The sequence below is a fragment of the Rhinopithecus roxellana genome, chromosome 5, assembly GCF_007565055.1.
Source record: "Rhinopithecus roxellana isolate Shanxi Qingling chromosome 5, ASM756505v1, whole genome shotgun sequence".
Taxonomy (NCBI): Eukaryota; Metazoa; Chordata; class Mammalia; order Primates; family Cercopithecidae; genus Rhinopithecus; species Rhinopithecus roxellana.
Genome location: NC_044553.1, coordinates 50,345,373 through 50,362,187, shown reverse-complemented (window position 1 = coordinate 50,362,187; position 16,815 = coordinate 50,345,373). Strand labels below are relative to the sequence as shown.

The following is a 16,815-nucleotide window of genomic DNA, read 5'->3' as shown; positions in this document are numbered from 1 at the left end:
GAAATGCAGTAATACCTATACCTTTAGGCTGTCATCTGGCGGGTGTTGATTGGCTACACTGATCTCTGTAGCTTCGTGTCTTGGGTTCTGTCTATGTTGCTCTGCATCTTGTATTGGTTTGAGGAAGATTCCATGCAGCACAGTTAGGTCCATAAAAGGTAAGAAATAATTTTGAGGAGATTAGAAGGGTTCATTGAAAGCACTTGTCATTAGTTTAATTTTGGCCACTTCAGAATCATTCTAAGTAAAGTTCTCTTAAGCATAGTTTATCTTTGAAGTCCTTTTTAAAATTGCAGTCATCGTTTCTGGTTTGTTACTGTCTTGTACGCCATTCCATACCTCATCACGATGCCGTGGGAGACAAGATTTTCCTATTTCCTCTCTTCTTTGGCCTAATCCCCAACCCTTTTCCTCACTTTCAGTGTCTTCCACATGGCCTTACAGAAATATTGGGTCTAACATATTGCAAATAAATTATTTTTAAGGGAGGGAAATTCATGGAGAAGCAAAGGGGTTGTAGGACGGAAGAAAAACAGTTTGAAGAAAGAGCTTGTGGAAGCCCTGTGTGTTTTGAGGTGATCATACGCTGTGAATTGCCCAGAAACAGTTCTTCAAATACAATTGCTTGTTGAACTGCCCAGGAATGTGGGAGACAAGGGTGTTAGAGGCAAAGCTGCTTGAGCCTACCAGTGTAAAGCTATAAATGAGCTCATACATCAGTGGTCACAGAATGTGTGTGGCCCTGTTTTCAGTTCACCTTTGCATCTGTTCCTAGAGCAATGTCTCAGATACCTGCAAGCAATTATGCCATTTGAATAGGTTACCTGGTGTGAAGCTCCTCTGGCCCAGCCTTTCCACATGGCAACCTGCTGGCTTTTATTTCTCCACTCTGCAGCAGGTCAGCTTTAACATCTCAAGGGTGGTTTTGCAGAGTGAATTTTAACTTGATAAGCATGTGTGTTTTTCATAAAGTGTTTGCACTTATGTATTAACATGATTATTTTATAAATTGACCTGACATTTCCTTTGTTTCCTCCTTGTATTATCTTGCTTTGGCACATGCTTTAATAGTTTTTATAAAGTTTATTGCCCCCTGCTGCTCACTATCTTTGTATGCTGTGTGTTGTTCTTTGTATCCAGCTGGGGTGCAGTTTAATGAATTATTTTTCAATGAGAATGATATGATTTGTACTGCCTGCCCACAGAGATAGCGATTTTAATACAGTATTTGTTTATTCACTACCCTCTCCCATTTTTTAGCCCATATATGTCATTATTACTAGTATCTGAGTGTCACAAGGCATTGGCTGTCCAAGCTCAATGCCATGCATGTAATGTCTCTTTTATTGCATATTTAATTCTTTATCTCTTCTAATCTTCTCCCTGGATTTCTATCTTCAATTCCATTTCAGACAGTTCTGCTTTTATGCCAACATCTGTACATTTGCTTTGCATTGAAATTCCACAAATAACATCTTTGCTGCTGGTGGTCTCTTGCTCAGTAATTGAATCCACACATCCCTAGGATGTGTTTTGTGGGGTGATTTAGCACCTTTAGGTCTTTGTCAAACTGGGGCTTATTTGAAACTCTATTGAAATGAGTCAGGATTTGTTTTGTGGGCACTTTAACTGCCTCCTGCTTTCTTTCTTTCTCATTGTCCCCAACTTTACACCATAACTGTTTTCCCTTAATCTGCTTGAATTGTAGAGATGCACATTTCTATTTCCAGAAATGTAGTTAATATTTAGGTACCACCTCTGCTACTATATCCAATTCCTTTCCATTTAATCTTTTTTTCCCCTGTATGATTTCTATACATACATCACCATCACCCTCTTTTCTGCCTGGCCCCCTACCATTCCATGTTCCCCAGTGTTAGGCTTCAGTAAAATAATGTCGGCATTCATGACAAAGGCTATCTCAAACCTGGAATGCTTCTGGAACATTCTTCTGAGTCAGCTCCTTAAATATTTAAAATGTTCCAATAATTAGAGGGACATCTTGATATTGCTATGCAAGGTATTGTTCGTGGTTTAAAAACAAAATCTACCAGGTATGTCAGTTAAAATATATTTGACTGCAGATAACAGAATATGTAACATACAATTGTATAAGCAATACCATGATGGAATTATCCATGTAGAAGTTTGTAGGTAGGCAGCCCTAGGCAGTGCAGTGGGTCAACAAGGTAAGCCAGGACCTAGGTCTGCTCTGGCGTCCTCAGTGCATTGCCTTTTCTACTCAAAACTTGTCGCCCTCATGCAAATATTTTTGGTAGCACCAAGTGTCAGATCCTTACCCAACAGCTTTTAAGGAAATGTGAAGAAGTGTGAAGTATTCCCTAAAAGTTGCACAGGAGAGTTCCCTTTATGTGTTATTAGGCAGAACTGGGTCATATTCCCATACTTAGAGTGATATAAATATGGGATGAAATTAGCATGAGTGGCTTAAAACTGATTACTATTCATTTCCCAGCAATGGGCACATTACCTACCCAACAAAATGGTGATTTTCTTTGCAAAGGAGCGAGGACAGAACAACAAACTTGGTTTCTTTTGGATAGACAACATATTTACATAACCAGGGACTGGAAGATGTTGAATTAAAAAATGACAAATTAAGTTTCATGTGTAAAGATTATCTGTATTCTTATAGAATACATTCTATTTGCAATTAGTTATCTCACTGTGAGCAAAATTTCTCTTTCAACCCAGTGACATCCATATTTTGACATTTTCAGCGTATATAACAGCTGTGCCATAATCAGTGCTGTGTTTCTAGTTGAATTTCATTTGCTGTAATCCCAGTCCAAAAGCCTGTAATCTCCATGAAGGCAGGAACCATACCCCTTTTTATTCCTAATCATTTCCGTAGTGCCAACTAAGTCTCTGATCATAGTAGGTGAACAATATGCACTGTGTAAGTGAACCTCAGGCTAATGGAATGACATTCTACACCTTCATTTTTAACTCTATTACTTGTTCATAAAGTAAAATACCGTGTACTACAGCTGAAATTTAACATTTGAATCAAATAATAAAGCAGTTTTGTCAGTTTATCTCTCTCTTTATCATTGAAAAATTTAATTGCATGTAGTTTCCTCACATGCCTTTCATAAGTCAGTAGGTAACTCCATCCCACTCCCTTGGAACTGGTGTAAGACCAGACCATTTCAGTTAATGCCATGATGCAAAACCAGAAGGAGAGAAGGAAGTCACAGTCATCATGCTGTTGGTGTGTGCGGCTCTGTGGAGTCAAATGTCACCCTGCCTCCCGCTCCTCCTGGATATGCAACTGGAAAGGGCAAGCGCAAGAATAGTGAAGGGCAAGGGTCACCAGTGAAGAGAGTGGAAGGAAATTGCTTGCAAGTTCCCGTCTACTACCTCCTTTTTATTCCTTCTCACTTGGTCAAGTGGTTAAGGAATTGTTAACAGGGATGGATGTGGCAAAGGAGTGTGTTCTAGAATATTTCCATTTTCCAAAAGCAACACAGGAATAGCTAATTTACTCTAAAAGTAAAATACGTCAAACTAAAATACACGTAAACTTCACTTGAACCTGTGCAAACCTCTCTTCTAAATTACGCTTTTATATAATGAAACTCGCCCTAAAAGATATGAACCAAATGTGAGAAGCAAGGGGATGAAAATCTGGTTTCAAGGGCCCAAACATCAAATTGCCATTTGTGCTGATTTTCAGATGTGATTTAAAAATAAATGTAGAATGTTCAGGTCATAGATATTATGGAATCTTTTTATTGTAATCCTAGACAAAACTTTATTATGCCACTAAGAAGTCAGGAGTCTTCAGTGAAAATTGTAGTTGACAGGAAAATAAAGTCAATTGCACTGAAAGTTAAGAGGTAGGCTAGGTCAAGAGATCCTTATATGTATCTTTTACTTTAGAGTGCATTTATAGCTCATGGAAGGAAGTAGATTGATATTCTTGAAGTTAACTTCCTTTTCTTGTGTTCACAAAATCCAGGTTAGCCAGGTGGAAGGATATAGAATTAAACTTTTATGACTCTGCCTGGAGCACATGAGCTGGTATAACTAGCCTAAGGATAAATGTGCAGTTCAAGAGACAAGCTGCCCTCTGCTGAGACCACAAATTTTTCTCCCTTGTTTTTCACATATCAGCTAAGTACTAACATAAAAGTATCTCGAATGGTACTGGTTCTGGGAATTTCATTTCATTCTTCACTAGCCACTCTTAGTTGCCTGAAATTGATCATTATTATCATCAAATATCCATGGAAAGACTATGGGACACATAGAAATGTTGATTCAGGGCCAGGCGTGGTGGCTCACCCCTGTAATCCCAGCACTTTGGGAGGTCGAGGGAGGCGGATCACAAGGTCAGGAGTTTGAGACCAGCCCGGCCAATATGGTGAAACCCAGTCTCTATTAAAAATACAAAAAAATTAGCCGGGCATGGTGGCACGTGCCTGTAATCCCAGCTACTCAGAAGGCTGAAGCAGGAGAATTGCTTGAACCCGGGAGGCAGAGGTTGCAGTGAGCTGAAATCATGCCACTGTGCTGCAGCCTGGGTGACAGAGGGAGACTCCATCTCAAAAAAAAAAAAAAGAGAGAAATGTTGATTCTGGTGGCGCAGTGGTTCATGCGTATAATCTCAGCACTTTGGGAGGCTGAGGTGGGGCATTCTTTTGAGCTCAAGTTCCAGACCAGCCTGGGCAACAGAGTGGGACCCTGGTCTCTACAGAAAACAGAAAAATTAACCAGGCATGGTGTCTCATGTCTATAGTCCCAGCTACTTGGGAGGTGAGGTAGGAGGATCGCTTGAACCCAGGAGGTTGAGGCTGCTGTGAGCTTTGATTGTGCTACTGCGCTCTAGCCTGAGTGACACAGTGAGACCCTGTCCCCCACCCCCAAAAAAGGAAATGTTGATTTCAAATTAGGATAATTTCAACTGTGATCTTTGCCCTCAAGAAAATTAGGATGTATTAGTTAGTTTTATAAACACAAATGTTTAGCTTTCAGTTTATAAAGCCATGAGAAAAAAAAAAAAAGTATTAAGCGGAGCTCGAGTTCCTAGGTGAGTCCACAAAGCCTGTATACCCATCATGGAACCCAGTGATAAAATGGAGAATCCTTTCGTGTATTACAGTTCCTGGGAACAGGATGCCCTATGGTCCTGAGGCAGGAGGAAATATCATTACCTCATCTGGGCACTAACATGTTGGGAAGCTGGGAAGCGTTTCAGAATAGGTCAATATTGTCCCAAATACCCTTCCATCAGTATTGCTGATGCCTCCTTACACCTGCCAATAAGTTCCTCCAGGCCACAAGTACCCAGTTATCCTAAGGTTACTCCATGTCCACCATCCCAAGTCTGCCACTGGGATAAGGGAGGTGGAATAACCTTTACCTTGAAAGAGTTCCAGGCTCAAAAATGCTCTTTTCCTCCACATTATCAAAATTTCAATTCTCTTAGTACAGCTCAGTTCCTCTAGGGATTAAGAGAAAAGCCAACTGGTGGCATCAGTTCATGCTGCTGTTGTGGTTTATTAACAATCTTTTTACCTACTCAGAAGATTCACTTTCTAAACAAGTATGTTTGCTAAGTCAGACCAATTTCTAATGGGGTTATTTGTATAATATTAGACACTGTATCAAAAGGTAAGGAAAATAACTCACAACATTTATTAAATGCTTTTAGAAAGACCACTCATAAATAGCTATTGGCACTGTGGGTTGTAAATAAGAATAGTCATCACAAATTAAAATGTGGGCACACACACAAGAAAATTATTAACACAATATAAAATGGCTGCTAGAACAGTGTGGAATATGTTATAAGAGCTTAAAGCAGACTAAGATGCTTTCCCAACTATTCCTTGCTGGAGGGCATCGTATGTGTGGCTGCTGAATGAGGAATGACAGGATTTGTATAAACTGAGTTGAGGGTGACAGGTAGTCGGAGCCAAGAGAATAGTACAGTCCTTCGTTGGTATCCATGGGGAATTGGTTCCAGAATCTCCCCACAGATAACAAAATCCTTGGATGCTCAAGTTCTTGATATAAAATGGTGTAGTATTTGCATATAACCTAGGTACATCCTCCCATACATCATCTTTAGATCATCTCCAGATTACTTATAACACCCAATACAACATAAATTACATGTAAATAGTTTTTACATTGTATTGTTCAGGGAACAATAACAAGGAAAAATCTGTACATCTTTAGTGCAGACACAACCATCCTTTTTTTTTTTTTTCCCCAAATATTTTCAATCTGTTGTTGGTTGGATCTGCAGATACAGGATCAGCCAATGCGGAGGGCTGACTCTGTAAGTAAAAGCACCAGAAAGTGTGTCAGGAGGACCTGTCTTCCAGGAAGGTCCCTTTTTCTCAAGAGTTCTTTTCCTGTCGGGGGAGAGAGGATTGGACGTCAAGGCAGGAATGTGTGGAGTATGCTCACATTTTGTATCCTTGAATTCACCTAACAACCCTATGAACAAGCATTTTAGAGAGGAGGAAATCAAGACTCAGCAAGACTCCATAACTTGCCTAATATCCCATAGTTGTCAAATAGCAAAGCCATGCTTGAAATCTCAGCCTGTCTGATTCCAGAACTCTTCTTGTCATCCAGCTGCTCTCTCCCTTCCCACCATGAGGACCCCTCTGACCCAGCAAAACTGAGGGTGGTGCAGAGGCAGGGAGGATGGAGCCTTCTTAAGCATAGGTAATTTGTCAATTGAATATTGCACATGGATAAACATCTTTAAACCCTATGTAGATAGGGAAAACTCTTGATATTACTGAAAAGCAATTTCGACTTAGCAAACCCTCTGGAGAGAGGGCTCGTCATGGAACCCCTTATTTGGAAACTATTAGAACAAGTGAGTGATTTTTAACCATCTTTTAGACTAGTCAGAAACAGAGTGAGTTGTCCAGGACAAGATTGTTTATTTTTTGAAAATGTATCCAGTTTTGTCTGTTTTTTAAAGACGTTCTCGGTAGAATGCAGCAGAATTCTACTGCAAAAGCTCCTTTGTTCACATAGTAGTTCCAGTGTTTCCAGCCGTTTCTAGAGCCCAGGAGCCATGCCAAGGCCTGGAGCTCCCTTTCATGTCTGTGCAGTTACCCAGAGAAGCTTCCTCTTCTATGGATCTGTAATAGTTTATTTACTTGTCATTAGGGATGTGGCATGTTTCCTGTTTTTGGAAGAGGTGTTTAGGGTTAGAATTTTGTTGAGGGAGAGGGACTTAGTTTGGTGTCACTAAAATGCCTCCATCTGGAGTTAGGTCCCGGCTCCCTCCTGTCATTTCCTGCTTGAGTTTTCACTTTTGCCCTTGCCAGGGTCCTTTCATTGCCCATGAGCCCTTCCAACCACGAGTGGGCATCCATCAGAAACTGGAGGAACCACAGTACCTCCATTCCCCCATGAGTACAAAACCTCATGGGGGAATTCTGTCGAGGATGGAGGTCAGAAGCATGTTTCTAAGAAAATGAAATGTGGGGATTAACTATGGCTTTTCTTTATTTAGGCTAACCATGTCTATAATGTTGTAATTAGGACGAATTCTTCGCACTTGAATGTGTTGGTAGGAGTTTTATAGTTAAAAATATAATTTAAATGTTTTTCCTAGCCTATTTATATTGTTAAAAAACAGTTTCATCCAGAAATTGAAATAGAGGGGTAGGGCCCTGAATCCAAACCAGGTTACTAAGAGACATTCTCATCAAATTCTTTCCATGATAGAATTATTTCAGTTGCTTATGAAAGCTGAATATGTATAATCATCTTTCCAGACCTGATTGACCATATTTTATTTAACAAATTAACTAGCTGATGGACCAACCCTCAAACAACCATGATTGTTATTAACCAGTGAGGTTTTTGCTGATCTCTGGATGTCTCTCATACTCAGATTCTAAGAAGTGATTTTTCATCATTAAAGAGATTTGCAGTATCATTATAGTTGTTTCTGCTCATCAACTTTTTGATTTTTTTGGCTTGTTTGAAAACTATTCTGACTGGCTACTTTGTTCCTTTTTTGTCATTTGACAGTCCACTTTGTTAGTTAGGAAACCAAATCATTTTGTACATTACGAGTCACTTGCTATTAGACTCATTTTTGTTGGAACCGAATTTGTCCTTTTCCCGTCCTGATGGGAATATGAGCTTGCTGTGTTGGATCCCTGCTCCAAGGGAGCGAGGATGCTAGTGGCATGACTGGAGGGAGTACTTTTATGTCCTTTTGTACAGTCTCTGGGCAGAATTGTTGAAGGACAGGAAATTCTTCTCTAGCAGGAGAAAGGCGTTTCCCACTTTGGTACAGAAATCTCACACTCCACGTCCTTTGGCACATCACTGACTGCTGGAGAGCATGAAGCCAGTGTTTACTGCTGGTTCTTGGGTGTTAAACAGCCCTCCACTGCTTTTATTGTACCATTAATTGCACTTAATGCAGCTGCATTTCTCGTACGCTTGGCTAGGCTCTGAAAATTAAGTAGAGGGTACTTTGTTATAAAATTCACTGAAATGAGCTCTGGTGGGACAGGGTCTGTTAAGTTTGAAATTACCTCGGGCCATTTCTAAAGGACTTCTTAAAATATTTCACATCTATAAAAGTTTGTAACTAGAGAAATAGCCATGGAGAGTGTAACACCAGGCAGAGGGAAATCCACATTTCTCCTCAGTGCATCTTTGATAAAATATGGACGTTTAGAATATTTAAGAGTCATGTTTGTTTTCTGCATTCTCCTCTGCCTTCCACGTTTGCTAAATTTCAACTTTTAGGCTGGCAGTATGTGCGTTCAGGTTTGGCTGTTTCACACCATGGTTTATACAATACAGACTGCCCCCCTACCTGTTTTTCTTCCTTTTGAATCTAAATCATACATTAAACTAGAATAAAAAATAGGACCCCCTCTGGGTGTACATAAATTGGTTCAAGAAGGGATCACACCTCTAAAAACAAACGCACTGAAGAGACAGCTATAACTATTAGCCAATTAGTTTAATGTTACAACTACTAGCCGGGGTCTGAAACAGATTCGTGATACCTGACTAATAGATGCTTAAAATGACTTTAATTCCCCCAGTATTCTTAGCCTATATGACTGACTGCTGTAATGCTTTGCGGCTAATAAAATTTTAGATTGACTAATTTACTGGGTAGCTTTACCAAAACATCCAAGTAATCCGTACGTACTCATTAGAGACAGGTCCGGAACACTTTCCCTTAGGACTGATTTGAAAAACCTCACTGGGATCAGCCTCACTGAGCTTTAGATGCACTGGCACAAATCAGGTGGAGGATCTTCTATGGTTTTACTGCAGCAATTTATCTGAGTTTTGTAGTTAAAGTTTGAGCATGAGGTAATTAGAGCCCTCCAAGCTTGAAATTCATGAACCTTATTCCCCCTTTAATAGACTCTATATAAGCTTGCCAAACTCAGTGTTTGACTGATATATATGGAGGCTTTGTTAAAAGCCTCTGGTCAAAAAAAAAAAAAAAAAAAAAAAAAAATCAAAATCAGTTTTTCTTTATTTTTAACTCTTACATGTATAAACACGGAAGATTGCCTCGTGTTATAACTGAGGGCCAGTCAGCAGTCTGTTGTGCCCTTTGGAAATATACACTAGTCAATAATCAAATACCCGCAGCCATGCAGCACCACACCTGCTGCCCAGATGGAGTCGACGACAAACATGACATGACCGATGAGGACTGGGGAGTAGAGGGGTAAAATGCTGCAGTGTATTTGGTTTCTTCTACTCTGTATCCTCCTTAGAAAAAAAAAAAAAGGAAGATAACTTTAGGCTGCTACCATTTTTGTAGTAGGAGTGCTTGGGTGTATGTGTCTCTGCATTAGGCAGTCATAATTTAACCAAGCTTCCCAATGCCTACCATGTATATATGTTTTTGGAAGTTGAAAATGTAAGTTGAAGATTTAAAAATGTCTGTAGACACATACACACATGCATATACGTGTATGTATACATAAGTATAAGAAAGCAACCATGCCATACCACTTCTTTTTGTGTACTCTCACAAAAGATTATGACACTCAAGATTCATAATATACAATCAATATTCAGCTATAGTCTTGAGGATTTTCATATATGCCAAGATGCTCCATCTCTAATAAATGTTGCTATTATTCCAGTTTTGAAGAAGGGCTTGACATGTGATTTACTCTATAAAATCTGCAGTTTATGCATGTTCTTACTCATAAGTGGGAGTTGAACAATGAGAACACATGGACCCAGGGAGGGGAACATCACACACTGGGGCCTGTCTGTGGGTGGGGGGCTGGGAGAGGGATAGCATTAGGAGAAATACCTAATGTAGATGACGGGCTGATGAGTGCAGCAAACCACCATGGCACGTGTATACCTGTGTAACAGACCTGCATGTTCTGCACATGTATCCCAGAATTTAAAGTATTAAAAAAATCTGTGGTTTAAAAAAATTTACAAATAGCTCCAAGAATACACATGTTTGAGGAAGGGGAAAGGAGCTAATGTTTAGCAAATACCCCTTATGGGTGGGATATTGTCCTAGGCACTTTACATACACTATCTCATTTAATTCTCAAACAGCATGCTAAATAAAGCAGGTAGCGGTATGTTCACCTTTCTTATGTTCACCTTTCTGGTAACCACATTTCTCTGAGATTTTTCTAACTGGCCCAAGGTGGCACAACCTAGAAAGTGACAGAAAAGTCATATATACCACTTTGGTGACTTTCTTTAATCATCCTCATCAAAAGCATCTTGTCAGCACTCATTTTTGTTTTGCTACAGAGAGATTAAAAATTCAGATTGAATTAAAATTTATTGTTTTATCACTATTTACTAGGTGTGTGCTAGAAAACTGTCACACATGTAACCATTGCCACAACTCTTTGGACTGGTATTATTATCTCACTCTACAGATGAGGAAACTAAGATCTGGATGTCAGTTGTCTTATCCAAGTTCACCAACTAGTAAATGCCAGGGCTGTTATTTAGAAATAAAGGTTTCTGACTCCCAACACTTGTCTCCCACTTTTTGACCCCCAGCAAGTGTCATACTAAACTACAGCTGTCTTCCCATCTTTTTAAGTGTTCCTGAACACTTTCTGAATAAACATTGCAAGATCCTTTGATGGATATTGTAGAGGACAGAGCTAGACATATGTTGATACTAACAATGGAAGAAATTCTTTCCAACAAAATCAAAACCAGGATAAGAGGGGAATAAACTTGCAACAATATGTAGAGCTTACTTCATCTCAACTTTGGGTAAAAATTTGAAGAAAATAATGACTTAACAGCAATGATGCAAGTGAATAAAAGTAAGTTAGTTCAAGAAAATGAAAGTGACTATATAGGTTTTATCAGAATCTGAAAACCCCAAAGCAGACTGTCTCAGAGAGGAAGAAAAATGAGAGGAGAGCTAAGGGGAGCAAGTTGAGGTGAGCATTTAGTATTTTCTTCTGAGTACTGAGGATGAAGTTTGTATAAACATTTTTGAAATTCCAGAAAAAAATCTCTTTCTCACTTGCCAGATAGAAAGTTCAACCTCCGTGATGATGAGGCAATGGCTTCTGTAAAAAAAAATTATTGGGCAACAAGGCCTTTTTGTCTGCCACATATAGAAATCTTGGCTTTCTCTTTACTGGCATAATCAAAATTCATTAAATAATGCATTTTAGTTTTCTTTGATGATTTAATATTCTTTTAGCTCACACCTGTGTGTATTAATAATCACTTGCAATACTTGCCTGTGGGTATTTGACAGATCTTGGCTGCAAGGAAGAAATACTTGTTGCTTTTGCGATCCAAGAGTTGTAGGGACTCCAAAAGCAATTCCAAGTAACTCCTCTATTAATGGCTTTTGGAGAACTTTTGCCATGGCAAGAGATACAAAGACAGAAAACTTGGAGCCAATGGGACCAGGAGAGAACATTTTTATTGATGAGTGAAGTGATGGATAATATTGGTGGCATGAAGTAAAGAGGAAGCCTCAAACCAGCATCATTCCAAAATGGGTTCTTCCGTTTTTCGTAGCATATTGGTACCTTTGTAAATCTCTATATATGACGTTTCATGTCTTTGTGAACCTGGTAGGAAAGTCACTCTAGAGACTGGAGTCCTTGCAAAGGACTTGCTATTTACACAGTGGAGAAAACCATGGTGAGACAGCTCTGATAGAGCCTGTAGGACTAGCAGAATGGAGACTCATTAACATTGGGCAAGAAGGGACAGAGGTTTTGGGGGAACAATGATGGCTTGGGTTTAGATATATTCAGGCAGCTTTCCCTATCCAAGTCTAGCTCTGAATGTGTATTATAGATCATTATGTTGTTTAAACATCATCTGGAGGAGCTGGGGGCTGAGATCCCTATTGTGGGGGCTGGGCACTACACCATGGTACATTAAGTTTGTAGAATCAAGTTATAGTGAAATATTGAAAAAAAAATAGTGTGTTGCTGATTTCTCAGCTTTATCTAAACTTCTAGTAATTTTGTAGCTTTTTATTTTTTTTATTTTTTTTTTTGAGACGGAGTCCCGCTCTATCGCCCAGGCTGGAGTGCAGTGGCCGGATCTCAGCTCACTGCAAGCTCCGCCTCCCGGGTTCACGCCATTCTCCTGCCTCAGCCTCCCGAGTAGCTGGGACTACAGGCGCCCGCCAGGTCGCCCGGCTAGTTTTTTGTATTTTTAGTAGAGAGGGGGTTTCACCATGTTAGCCAGGATGGTCTTGATCTCCTGACCTCGTGATCCGCCCGTCTCGGCCTCCCAAAGTGCTGGGATTACAGGCTTGAGCCACCGCGCCCGGCCATTTTGTAGCTTTTTAAAAGAGTTTTTCATCTCTGTCTCATGGCTTTTGCTTGCTGCTGCTTCTCAGGGTATAAATATCCAAAGTCATTTTTTAAAAATCCCTTAACCTTGGGTATGTTCCCATTACTCTCCCTTCTTAGGAGAGTAATCCCTTACTCTCCTTTCTTTCCTTTCCAGATTTTCAGAAATGTTGACCTCTCATTTGCTGCTCAACTGACTGCAGCGCCCCTGCCCAAGATCTTCAGGTTTCTCCCATGACATTTGACAGAGTCCATGAGTCTCTCCTTAAAATGTCCTCTGTTCTTTCTAGGACACTGCTGCCTCTTTATCCACCCTCTCCTCTGGCTGTCTGCACTCAGGCTTTTGCTGGTTCCCCACTTCTGCTTCTTTATAAATGCAGATGTTCTCCGGGCCCACTCCCATTTTGTCCTCCCATGGCTTCTAATCCCACCTGTGTGCTAATGATGTGCAGCCAAATCCTCATCTCTGCCAAAAACTCAATTCTGCGCCTCAGGCCCTTTAGGCATCACGATGGGCTTGTCCTAAAGACATCTCCCTTCAACTTCCCATCTTCTCCTTAACACCCTCCTGCCTTCCTCAATGTCCTATCACAGGGAAGGAAGAAACCACTATGCTGTGTGCCAACTCAGACCCTTGGAATTCATACTGCACTCTCGCTTTTCCCTTAGGAGTTAATCACAAAGCTCTCTTAATCCTACCTCCTAAATACCTTTAGAATTGAACCCCTCTCTACAGTCTTACTAACTTAGTTACTAGGGTCAACTCGTCATCATTTATTAGCTAGACCATGCAATAGCCACGTTTTCAGCTTTCCTCCAAATACAGTTCCACCCTCTGCACCACGCCTCGGGTGATACAACACACACACATGCTTGTGTCCCTCTGTGCTCTAACTTTTCAGATGGATGCTGAATGCCATGTGTGAACTGAGAACTCCTTTGCAGTGTTGATGGGGCCATTTGTGACTGGGCCCAACATGTCTTCTCCATGCGTGAATCTCCCATGTCTTGCTCAGCAGTTCCTGCCATTGCGTGTGTTCTTCTCTCTACCCAAATGCTCCCCTCATCCCCACCAATCCATGGCTTGTTTGCCTGGAAAACTAATACTCATGTCTAGCCCAGATGCTCTCTTTTCTCTTACATCTTTGAATTTCACTGCAGTTAGATGCTCCTTTTCCTGCAGTCCTCCAGGTAAAGCGTTACTTTTTTTTTTCTTTTTTGGAGACGGAGTCTTGCTCTGTCGCCCAGGCTGGAGTGCAGTGGCGCAATCTCAGCTCACTGCAAGCTCCACCTCCCGGGTTCACGCCATTCTCCTGCCTCAGCCTCCCAAGTAGCTGGGACTACAGGCGCCTGCCACCATGCCCGACTGATTTTTGTATTTTTGTAGAGATGGAGTTTCACCATGTTGGCCAGGATGGTCTCGACCTCTTGACCTCATGATCTGCCTGCCTCGGCCTCCCAAAGTGCTGAGATTCCAGGTGTGAGCCACCGCGCCTGGCCAACCATTACTTTTTTACAGTTTGTATTTCTCTCTCCTGAGTCTCTGAGTTCCTTGAGGGTCCTGGTTCCCTGTCATTTCGTGAACCTGAGAAGTTTCTCTCATCTCAGGGCCTTTATATTTTCTCTTTCCTTCACCTGGACATCATGTCCCTCTATTCCTATTATATCCTTGGAGAGGCTTTTCTTGATCTTCCATGGAATACAGAAATCTCTGTCCCTTCTTTTCCCTTCCCCTTTTAAAACTGTTCCTTCATACTGCTGCTTAGATGGAGATGTGCATGTGTTGTTGCTGTTATTGTTGTCGTCTGGCTCCCCACTAGAATGCCAGGCCCATTTGTCTGTCTCCTTTGTTCCCTCTTTGGTGGTCCATGGCCTGGCACTTAGTAGGCCCTCAATGGATCTTTAGATGAATGGTTGAATTATATCCTTTTTAACTAACAGTGCCTGGCACTGAGTAAGCACTTAGTAAAGCTTTATTAAAATAGTAAATACAGAGTATACATTGAACCGTGGTTAAATAAGTTCCCATTGCCTGAACTTGCTACACTGAAGAGACCGTTGGCTTCCTGGAAAAGAGAAGCAAGACAGCTGGAAAACAAATAAAAATGACTGGCTAGTGGCAAAGTCCGTTCTCATCAGAATTCTAGTTCAGTTATTCAGTTCAAATTTTTGGCAAGTGATGCAGATTCTTTTTCAGAAAATGTTGATTGATTGCACAGTTGTACCCACTTCATTTGCAAACCTTCATTATCTCTTTTTCCTTTCCTCCCTCTGTCTGCATTTAGAAGGGGAGGAGCAGTATATAATTCCACAAGGCAGTTTTTGTGAATAAACCAGCTAACTGGCTGCTGCTTTCAGTCCCACAGTCTTCTCACAGAATACAAGTATCTGACTTAGTTGTGCATTCTCTCTTGACTGGATCTCCTTGCATTCATTCATTTGAGTATTCATTTGATTACTTACTCATTGACTCAGTGAATCAGTTGTTCAGTCCCACTGATGACACAGGGCATCTGTGGGTGCTTGGTTCTTGTCTAAAGCAAGAGTTCTTGACTTGGGGTCTATGTCTGTGTTTCAGAAGCTCTCTGGAATTTTTGTAATTGCATATGCAAAATTTTATGTTTAAATATTGTCTTATGAAGAGGGTTTGCTTAAACAGCCCTGTTATTCAAAGAAAGAAACATATTAAGAACCTCTAATAGAGAAAGGCTTGAACTCAGCCTTGAGTCTAAATAACAGGTCTTCAAGTTAAGTGTTTTTTCCTTAATTCATTGTATGGTGGTGATAAGTATAAAAATACTGCTTAGATATATTCTTGATTCTAGGTCTGACAGTCTTATAAGCCTGTTTACTAATCTGCATCCTCCAAATTGTGCTCATCTTTCTTACTTATTTTCTAACTTTTCCTGAATCATTGCCTCTGTAGGTATCCAACAGTCAGGCAGCAAGGGTGATGCAGACCTTGATCAGCTAACATAAGTAAGACCTAGCTCCTGCGTAGTTACCATTGAAAATTGTGTGGGCTTTTGTTTATGTGAAATTAGAGGGAAGATGGTGGGGTTGTAAGAGCTGATTTCAGTTTGCAGTGGTGGTGGCTATGTACATTTATCTCATCAAGTTATGTCTGAGGCATTCAGCATCTTAAAACGAATGCCAATTACTGCTGGAATAGGGCATGAGTGAATCCTTCAAAAGAAAATTCAGTGGGCAGTTGCTGACACTCAGTGAATTGCTGGCTCTTTGCCCAAGTGTGTGTGAAATGTTTGCACTGGTTTGAGGCCCTGATTGCAGTTGGCTCGCAGGGTTTGTGGTGACACTATAGATTTGATAGCACACTGCAGGAAAGGCAGGAGCTGGTGACAACATACAGGGGAAAAAATTTCTAATATTCCTGTTAAAGTTGGGATAAAGAGAGTTGTTGAGAAAAGTCCAGCCTCTGCTGTTCACAACAAAGAGGAGAAAGCTGACATGTGCTGAGCGCCCCTGTGGGCTGGGCACTGTGCTCTAGAGTGTTCGCTCATTCGCAAGTATTTATTGTGTGCCTTCTGCATTCTGGGCCCAATTCTAAATGCTGGGTCTCAGCAAAGCACAAAATGATTCCTCTGGCTTGGAAAGGTAACATGCTAGTGGGAGAGACAACACTATGCAAATAAGCTGCAGGAGAACAAATTAAATCAGGGCAGGGCATGTCACCTGTTCTCACAACTGCTGTAAGAGGCATTAACCCTTTTGACAGAATGAGAAATTGAGGTCCGTGGAACCTAATTTGTCTAAGACCACCCAGCTAATTAGAGAAAAATGGAGGATTTAAAAATTGGTCTGCCAGACTCCAGAACCCCAATCCTTTCCTCTGTGCACAGTTGTCTCCCCATGATGTGACCCCTCCCATTGAGCTCCTCCCAGCAGAGAGGACAAGCACATCCTGGAAATGTATCAGGTATTCTACAGTAAGTGACTTGAATCACAGAAGTGCCCTTCAGAGCACAGAGGTGAT

General features: G+C 40.8%; 1 protein-coding gene across 7 annotated transcripts in view; it reads left to right on the top strand.

The window, feature by feature from the left end:
• The window catches only part of NPAS3 (neuronal PAS domain protein 3), an 891,171-nt gene that overhangs the window by 423,341 nt on the left and 451,015 nt on the right, over nucleotides 1-16,815 (top strand). The gene's annotated exons all lie outside the window — the stretch shown is intronic.